Raw genomic sequence first — 10,281 nt, forward strand, 5'->3', positions numbered from 1 at the left:
CTGACCTGCTCTATGGAGATGGAGATTTCAGGTTCCAACAGGACTTGGCGCCTGCACACAGCGCAAAATCTACCCGTGCCTGGTTTACGGACCATGGTATTTCTGTTCTAAATTGGCCAGCCAACTCCCTGACCTTAGCCCCATAGAAAATCTGTGGGGTATTGTGAAAAGGAAGATGCAGAATGCCAGACCCAACAACGCAGAAGAGTTGAAGGCCACTATCAGAGCAACCTGGGCTCTCATAACACCTGAGCAGTGCCAGAAACTCATCGACTCCATGCCACGCCGCATTAATGCAGTAATTGAGGCAAAAGGAGCTCCAACCAAGTATTGAGTATTGTACATGCTCATATTTTTCATTTTCATACTTTTCAGTTGGCCAACATTTCTAAAAAATCCATTTTTTGTATTAGCCTTAAGTAATATTCTAATTTTGTGACACACGGAATTTTGGATTTTCATTTGTTGCCACTTCAAATCATCAAAATTAAATGAAATAAACATTTGAATGCATCAGTCTGTGTGCAATGAATAAATATAATGTACAAGTTACACCTTTTGAATGCAATTACTGAAATAAATCAAGTTTTTCAAAATATTCTAATTTACTGACTTTTACCTGTATATGGTCAATCTGAAGCACCAGGGCTGTGCTAGCTATGTATTTTTTAGAAAGGGAACACATTTGGAAGGCATTATATAAGGATTTGGCATGGGTCAGTGTTGAGCTAGAGGTGGATGGATATGGCTGATCGCGGTCTGTAAACTGGAGATCAGTAGCTGGAGATGGATGTTTTTGTCTGGTGGTGAGTAGTTGACCAGATACAGGCTGAAATTAATCAATCTAGCTGGAGGAAGTTGATCTAAAGAAAAATCAGTCCCCAAAGTAGCTAAAATGAACAGAATGAAATCTGGGTGTGAAATCCTAATGAAAAATTATTTTTAAGTAGAATTGACAGATGGAGCATGATTGATTGGTTCTTGACTTCCAAGAGTAGTAAACACAGATTACTTTTGACTTATCTGAATTTTTTCATGTGGTCTGCTAAGCATCCAATGCTCATGACATGAATCTGTAGATCTGGATGTGAGTGAGCTACGACCAGTGATGAAAGGTCATTATGAAGTGTTTCAATGGGTTATATAGGTGCACCTATTATACCCCCCAAAATAACCACTTTCAATTTGTGAAAATGAAGGGAAAGGGGAGGTGTTACAGGGTGCTGATTCGTCAAGCGTTTTGTAGTAGTTCTCTGTCCTTGATCATTGACTTCCTTTTGACTTCCTTTGTTCAAATTTAATGACAGACGTGGAATAAATGGTAATGTAATCTGCTTCAATAAAAACATTTTAAATGTAAAGTTTGGATGTTTCATATTATGTTGAATTGCCTCTTGGAAGAGTATGTATGTTGATGAATGTGGTTGGAAGTTATTCTAGTCTACATTGCTTGTTCATGCTAAAATCAGGAAGAGAAATGGCTGTGTTCATTTATTTAAACCCAGTATCAAATAATTTGTGGGTCAAAGCCTCTGCACGTTCAGATAAACGCAGCATATTCATTTTTACAGTCAAAAACAAAAGTCAATGTAACACACTTTTTTCAATTTCACCTTGACTTGAACAGTTTTAGCGTAAAGTAACAAAGGAATTGAAAGAAATACAATGAATGGTCAAAAAAAGTAAAGTTCAATCAGTATAATGCCAGAGTTCAATTTTAGTATAAAGTGCAAGCATAGATAGGACAAGTTCTTGAGACCCATGTTTGTTTTCAACTTTGAATATAGCCCGAGCCAACTTTGACCATGTATACCTCAAACAGTAATTTCATTGATTAGTGTGAAGTATTACTATGTGCCTTAACCTTGCTACTAATTATTTTCTAATATGTTCAGTAAAAAAACTGAAGAAATAGTGTGATATGTACATATTTGTAATACGCAGTTGAACATAGTAATCCCATTACTAAACAGCAGAAATTTTACAAACAAAAGACTAAATTAAAGTCCTGGCCCAAGGACACTTGGCAATGGACTTTTTGGAGAGAAAGAAATGAAAACAGTGGTTCTATTTTAAGCTGGACGACCTAATAGCACATACTATTTTCCAACTAATCATTACTGGGTAGGTCTAATTAGTGAGCCATACGCATCTTTCTCTGTCCTCTGCAGCAGAGCATACTATAACATGCCTAGAGAAGTCTACTATATTCTTGTAAAATAGTTTTCTTTTGATCAAACACAATGTTTGTAGCTGATGCAAGCAAGGGCATCGGAGTGTAAACACTCAGATAGGCCTACCACAGTTAATCTCCTGACGCTATCAAGTTAACCTAAAATGCCAGTGAGTGTCAATGGATCATTTGTAATGATCTAAAAGTGCCAGAGGATGACTCCAGTTCAGTAGGTGAGTTAGTCCTGTTCTCTGTCAGACTCAGGACTCAGATAGCAGTCAGACTGGTCCTCTTCACAGAAGACGATGGAGATGAGATCATGGTGTTCTTCACAGGGACTGGTTGTTCTTGTGATGGACAGGGCCTGCTGGGGGAAGTAACCTTATGGGTACTGGAAAATTAACCAATCATGAAAGTTGTTGCATTTTGCCCTGGGGATGTAGGCTACTTGTACAGTGGCTTGCGAAAGTATTCACCCCCCCTTGGCATTTTTCCTATTTTGTTGCCTTACAACCTGGAATTAAAATGGATTTTGGGGGGGTTTGTATCATTTGATTTACACAACATGCCTACCACTTTGAAGATGCACTTTTTTGTGTGTGTGTGAAACAAACAAGAAATAAGACAAAAAAACTGAAAACTTGAGCGTGCATAATTATTCACCCCCCCAAAGTCAATACTTTGTAGAGCCACCTTTTGCAGCAATTACAGCTGCAAGTCTCTTGGGGTATGTCTCTATAAGCTTGGCACATCTAGCCACTGGGATTTTTGACCATTCTTCAAGGCAAAACTGCTTCAGCTCCTTCAAGTTAGATGGGTTCCGCTGGTGTACAGCAATCTTTAAGTCATACCACAGATTTTCAATTGGATTGAGGTCTGGGCTTTGACTAGGCCATTCCAAGAAATTTAAATGTTTCCCCTTAAACCACTCGAGTGTTAATTTAGCAGTATGCTTAGGGTCATTGTCGTGCTGGAAGGTAAACCTCTGTCTCAGTCTCAAATCTCTGGAAGACAAACAGGTTTCCCTCAAGAATTTCCCTATATTTAGCACCATCCATCATTTCTTCAATTCTGACCAGTTTCCCAGTCCCTGCCAATGAAAAACATCCCCACAGCATGATGCTGCCACCACCATGCTTCACTGTGGGGATGGTGTTCTCGGGGTGATGAGAGGTGTTGGGTTTGCGCCAGACAGTGTTTTCCTTGATGGCCAAAAAGCTCAATTTTTATCTCATCTGACCAGAGTACCTTCTTCCATATGTTTGGGGAGGCTCCCACATGGCTGTTGGCGAACACCAAACGTGTTTGCTTATTTCAATTTAAATGACAGGTTGTAATGCAACAAAATAGGAAAAAAGCCAAGTGGGATGAATACTTTTGCAAGGCACTGTACATCAAGTTGCCTCACACTACAGAAACAGGAGATTGGCTCCTGCCCTATGGGCCATTCTGGCTCGGACAAGGCAACTTATTTTATTTAAGCAGGGGAGTCCCATTAATAGGTGTCTCACACTAAATAATAGGTGTTTCACAGGACAGACGTACCTCACGATAGTGGTCTGGTAGCCATAGTGGATGTTGAAGGAACTGTTTAATTTTCTCATGGTGCCTGTAGATGAACGCAAGGCCCATTACCAAGACACCCAACAGGATGGTAAGGGTCACACGGATCGCCACAATCCTGGTATGCCTTGTCCTTTCTGTACAGGAAGATAAAGAAAGCACAAGAGGGAGAGAGAGAAAGAAAGGTGGCATGATTAGTTACTAGGTGAAGTGTTAACATTAGAGGATAAGATTATGGTAACAGCAAGTCAACTCGTACAAAGAAAAACTGGTTGAGCCTCACCTGACTCTGGGATGGACACACTGTAGGGGGCTAGGGGTTCCAAAGGGGTTGTGGTAACAGACATAGTAGACCTGTACACAGTACCCCCCCTGCCTGGGGTTTTATCTGGACTACAGGGCTGCAGGAATCAGATGGGTGGGCCAGAGAGAGAGGGGTGGTGAAAATGTGATTTTAAATACAGTTGGTCAAGCTTTCTAACCAAAAAACAATTATTCCAGTGTGCTGGCCTACTGATGTAGCAGAGTAAGCCTTGGATATGAAATAAAGCAGGTCAGCTCCAATTGTATCAAGTTTATCAGGAGTAAAGTGAACTGATCTGTTACCATGGCAACAGGCTTGGACAGCTCCAGAGGTGCAGTTCCCTTCCTGAACCCAGACATGCACCATCACACATCTTAGCAAGGACTGTATTACAGGTGGTGTGCTCAGTCTGAACACATCCCGGAACATTCTGCCACTCCTCCCTGTCACTGCTGTGGATTAAAGAGAAGGCTCATAAGAAGAGAAATCAACACATCTATATTTAGGGGGCCAGGAGTTTTTCCTGATCATGTGACCTGAGACACTGATACAGGCACCGATGACCATAGGCCTGTGGGTCTATCAAACAACAATGAAGAACCCATATACTACAGCAGCAGACAACTACAAGGTACTGGCCTACTCACTCACGTCTGTGGAGGGGTTTCCAATGCACAGTCAACACTCACGTTTCGTAGAGGTGACAGCTCAGACCATGCTACATACACACAAAAGATTAAGCACTTACTTAGTTACATATAATATATTGCTTATTGTCACTCAGATGACAATGTACTATATGGGTTCTTCATTGTTGTTTGATAGACCCACAGGCCTAGGTTCATCAATGTCTGTATCAGTGTCTCAGGTCACATGATCAGGAAAAACTCCTGGCCCCCTAACTATAGATGTGTTGATTTCTCTTCTTATGAGCCTTCTCTTTAATCCACAGCAGTGACTGGGAGGAGTGGCAGAACGTTTCCAATCGAAAATAAAGTGGGGAATAATCACAGGGGGAAGAAATAGTTTACCTTGTCTGATGACTTGACAGAGTCCAAAACGAGAACGCATTTCAGACAACATTTTACTCAATCAATGAGTTGTATGCGACGGCAACATAATTTTATAGATCACTACATTGTGACTAGCGTCATAGCGAAACCTACGTGCAATTGAGAAACACTATTTTCATGCCACTTCAACACTGCTAGCACCGGGAAGCAGTGTTGCCAGGTCAAGTTAATATTATAGCCCAATAAACTCTGAAAACCAGCCCACAAGGCCTGAAAACTATCCCCCAAAAGTATTTGTCGCAAGTGAGGAATTTCCACATGTATTAATGAAACCCTTTTTCCATAACGTTATCGAGCGAATTAAGAGGAATATCTACTTCATTTTTAACGACATAGGCTAAGAAGCAAAATTCGGTTTTCCATCAAAATAATAATTCTTGCAAGTTTAAGAATATGTTGCAAGAGAAAAGATAAATCGCCCTTATTAAACTCTCCAGATAATTTTCCATCAATGGATGTCGATTTAACTTGTTTTTACTGCTATGATTAAACAATAAGGCCCTAGGAGGTGTGGTATATAGCAATATACCATGGCTAAGGGCTGTTCTTAGCCCTTAGCCGTGGTATATTGGCCATATACCACAAACCCCTGTGGAGCCTTATTGCTATTATAAACTGGTTAACAATGTAATTAGAATAGTAAAAAGTGATTCCCATGGTACACAGTCGGATATACCATGGCTTTCAACTAATCAGCATTCAGGGCTCAAACCACCCAGTTTATAATTGTATATAAATCCTGTTTGTGCATGTGCATAACTATAGATAAATCCAACAGGAGAGTTTGAGTGATGAAAGTTGGACAGATGATCTCAATTTCTGTGCAAGAAACACTTGGACGAACTTCAAAAAACGAATGTTAGGCTCTTTTCTGGCAGTTGTGCCTTCATTATGTGCCAGATGTTAAGACTACAAACCATAATAAATGGCCTATTTGCGAGATTGACTTGTTATTTCAATAGACATAGGCTACTGACTAAAATCTGGGTTTATAATTGCAATTAAACTTTGCCATGGTTTGCTGAGCTAGATTTAGGTAGTGTGGGGATCTAGATGTGATGACTAGCTTAGAAAGAATGCATTAATGATTAAACATAAAAGGTTTGTACTGTACTGATATAAATTGTTTCACATAACAAGCTGTGATTCATGTGAGGAACGTTAGGGGGTAGGATGAGATAAGACTTGTATTTCTCACAGACACGAACACTGCCTCTTTGTGATCTGTGAACCGTCCAATGACGTAGGTACAGGGGAACAGTGTCTATGGGTGATGACTCTACAGGTTGTGATGATAACAAACTTATGCCTGGCAACAGTGAAGCGCCAAGGGACTGGGACCAGCCTGTGCGCCAACGATTGGCTGAGTAAGTCTAAACCACGCTCAGTCTCTACTTTGATTGGCCAGCAGGGAGCGGGAACTATCTCTGTCAGAGTATTTTAAGAAGAACTCAGAACAATGGCTTAGTTCTCTGAGTGCCCTGCGTGGTATTTCAGTGGACCCGTATATACGAACATCATATTTACCATTGAAGTGGTTTGCATTAATTAAAATACTAGTCTATTTTAGAAGACGTGTATTGACCTCTTTTGTTCCTAATACCAGATTTGAATTGACGCAACTTAACAATTGGTGACCACCGACTGTGATCTGGTAGAAGGGACTTCGCTGGGTATTGTCCGGCCCATTGGACATCTCTGTCATTGAACGGTGTGTTTCACAAAGAGTCCGGACTACTAAAAACAGGTAAGCAGACACCTATTGTTATATAACTAAAGTTCTGCACATTGGCTTTATCCAAATTAATTTTTGTGAAACACCTGTCTGATGTAAGTGAACTAAATTATGAAACTATTATGAGTAGATAAGCACAATATTGTGACATGCAAACCTTTGGTGAATGTGAGTGTTAAAACCATGGTATTATAGAGTATTGTTCACCGGCACGTACCAGAGAGCTAGGTACGGCTAGGATCGGGAATGATACTGAAATCCCCAGGCTAGGACCACCAGGGGTGGGAACTGGGGGTACAGGGAATTATTGGCTTAAAAGTGTTGCGCTATTGACACGTATCAGAAGGCTAGATACGGCTAGGATCATAAGGGACACTTACATTTTAGTCGACTCCAGGCTAGGATCACAAGTGGTGAGAACTGGAGGCGTAGGGAATTATTGGTTAAAAGTGTTGCGCTATTTACACGTATCAGAAGGCTAGATACGGCTAGGATCATAAGGGACACTTACATTTTAGATAGTGTTGCGCTATGGCAAGGTCCGTAACTAGTACGGCTATGATCGTAGGAGCACTTTAAAGTACACTATAGTGTTGCGCTTCGGCAGGGAGCTGTACTTGGGGGTACCGCCCAGATCGGAGGAGCACTTTAAAGTATAGGGTGTCGTATGCATGAGCGTGTGAATGATCCCAGTGTAATAGTGTTTGCAGACGAAATAAAAGAGTGAATGCGGGTTACTAAAATTAATAAAGCTGTATACCTTGATAGAAAACTAATTAGGAATTAAAGACGTCTGTGGCTGTCCAAACTGTATAATTTGTGAATAACTATTGGGTTTGTGGTTGCTTAAACCGTATAACCCGTTAATAACAATTGGGAACATAAAGGTAAAATAATGAATAACTAGTATGATTAAACTGAAACGTTTGAACTGATATAACTGAACTGTAACGTTTGATGTTTGACATAGCATAATACTGGTTTTAAATAATTATGTTGAAGCAATTTGGTTTAGTATTTGATTTAACGTTTGATGTTTGACCCTGCAAAATACTGGTTAAACAATTAGACTGAAATAATTTGGTTTATCGTTGAAATATAAATATGCACCGACTAACTAATTAGGTGGGAATAATTTGATTTAAATAAATAGACTAAAGTACTTTAAATAACGGCAGAATATTGGAAACGCTAAAACGAAAAACAGACAAAGCCTGTTCCCACTGGACACAGAAGGGAGAGCCGCGAGGGGAGGGGCTGGAGACAGCGAGAGTGTGGCTTTTGGAGTCAGGAAAGACTGGGAGTTGGCTGGGAACACCACGGGGCGATTGTTTGAGAGGTGCCTGTGGGTTTCTGACGATATATACGTATGAACTTGCTCACCCGAACGTAGACGTACATCATGGGTGAGAAAGTAGAGAATATTTAAATGTTTTGTAATTTAGCAGACGCTCTTGTCCAGAGCGACTTGCAGGAGCAATTGTGGTTGGGTGCCTTGCTCGAGGGCATATCGGCAGATTTTTCGCCTGGTCGGCTCAGGGATTGGAACCGGCGACCTCTCGGTTGTTGGCGCGGCGCTATTGGTCACTAAGCTGCCTGCCGCCCCATATGAGTTTAAGGTTGTGCCGTTGTTTGATCATGTGATAAGGTTTAATGGGTAATCGGACCATAACTAATGTGGTTATGGAAGTAATGTATAAATAGTGGAGAGCCAATAGGGGGCTCCATTGAACTATTATGGTTTATTTGGCATTTCAATGGCATGAGGTGAAATCTGTATGTATGAGGGGAATTTGATTATGTATTATTATAGTATTATGGACACTCCGTAATAAATAAACTGAACCAAACAAGACATTACTACAGCAATAGAGGATGGTTAATGTTGTTACGTTAAGAACGCTGTTAGAGTGTGTTTTATTTTTGCTACTAGGGTGTTTGAGATGAGAGGGCTGGCTAGTCGGGAGTGATGACGTGGCTGGTTGTGCGACATGGAAGTTGTTGTTTGGCGTACTTTGAAAGCATCTCGGAATGTGTGGAGTGACTGGCGATGTATGGAGAGGGTCCCTGGTTCGAACACAGGTAGGGACAGTGGGTAAAGCTTTCGCATTGGGGCTATAGACCTAGATTACTATGTTGATTGAGAAATGTGAAAGGTTGAATTAGATAGCTTAAGTAGAAGTATTCTAGAATGGTCTATGAAAATGTGTTACTAGGTCCCCGCCCCTTCCCCATTGGATAGAAAGGAGCAAGGGGAGGGGTGAGAGATAGTTCAAATGTTAGGAATATCATTAAATGTATGCTTATCAACGATAACAACTATTTGTTTTATTAATTAGGGCCTAATCAGAGAGAACAGTTAAAGAAATTGAATAGCGAACTGAAATGGCGATAGAGCTGTGAAAATTGAGTTGAGGACAAAGGAGAGTAATTTATGGCTCTGGTTAGCGGGAGCAAAAAATTATAATAGAGACAGTCAAGCGAGTTGGGTTGAGCTGTGGGATTTCAAGTGGAGGTCTGAATGCTTGACTGGAAGGCAGTGCTTTGATACATTATAATTGTTATTACTTTATTCGATGGGTTGCTTGACGCCAGTGGTGTTACTTTTGATGTAACCGTGATTGTATTGGCTAAAAACTGAAATATGACATTTACAGGGGGGACAGGAACAATAGAAGGGGAGACAGATTTTCCTAGGGGGTTGATCAAATAATTGATAATGGATCATTTGAGATGAGATCACATGTAGCAGAGTTAGGGTAATCAATTAAATAATAATTGTATACTCGAGTACTTTTGAGTGGTTTTATGGATTAGTTATGAGGAATTAGATTGATACAAACAATTATTGATGGGTTAGGACTGGGGATATCTGTATCATGTTTTGTGTGTACTACCATCTTTAGATTATAACCAGGAGAAAGAGATTAGCTCATCTCATTGGAATGTTGCCCAGGGCTAGGGGGAGCAGTAGTGAAGTTAGGCAGTATTTAGGTCATAAAAGTGAGCTACCAAATTAAGTGAGGCCTGGCTATTTGTGGTTGTTGTTTTTCTAATTGGGTTTTTCAAACAAAAAACAACACACCTAGTATGATGTTTATAAAGCCTTGTTGTTTCAATTTTGGGGGGTTTTCAGCAGGTCAAGGGTGATAGGTCTTAGAGGAGCACGCACAGTGAATTTTATGGAGTTTTTTAGGTTTTGGCTGAGTTTGGGGTATATATGATCTCTTATGAGAATGAATGTCATGAGGACTTAATGAACACTTGGGATAACTAACATTTATGAAATATTTAGAATAATGGTAATGTTTGGTATACTATGGGATGGAACAGTTCGTTGAATAATTTCAATTTCCTCTGAACTCTGTTTTAATCTTCTGGTGTTAATGAATCATCCACACTAGTAAATTCTAAAGGCATGAGAGGAGGACTT

At 40.3% G+C, this 10,281-nt stretch overlaps 1 pseudogene; it reads right to left on the reverse strand.

Annotated features, from left to right (window-relative positions):
* Positions 1-2,411: 2,411 nt before the first annotated feature.
* Positions 2,412-5,111, reverse strand: LOC123482346 (annotated as a pseudogene).
* Positions 5,112-10,281: the final 5,170 nt, after the last annotated feature.

The sequence above is a fragment of the Coregonus clupeaformis genome, chromosome 4 (assembly GCF_020615455.1).
Source record: "Coregonus clupeaformis isolate EN_2021a chromosome 4, ASM2061545v1, whole genome shotgun sequence".
Taxonomy (NCBI): domain Eukaryota; kingdom Metazoa; phylum Chordata; class Actinopteri; order Salmoniformes; family Salmonidae; genus Coregonus; species Coregonus clupeaformis.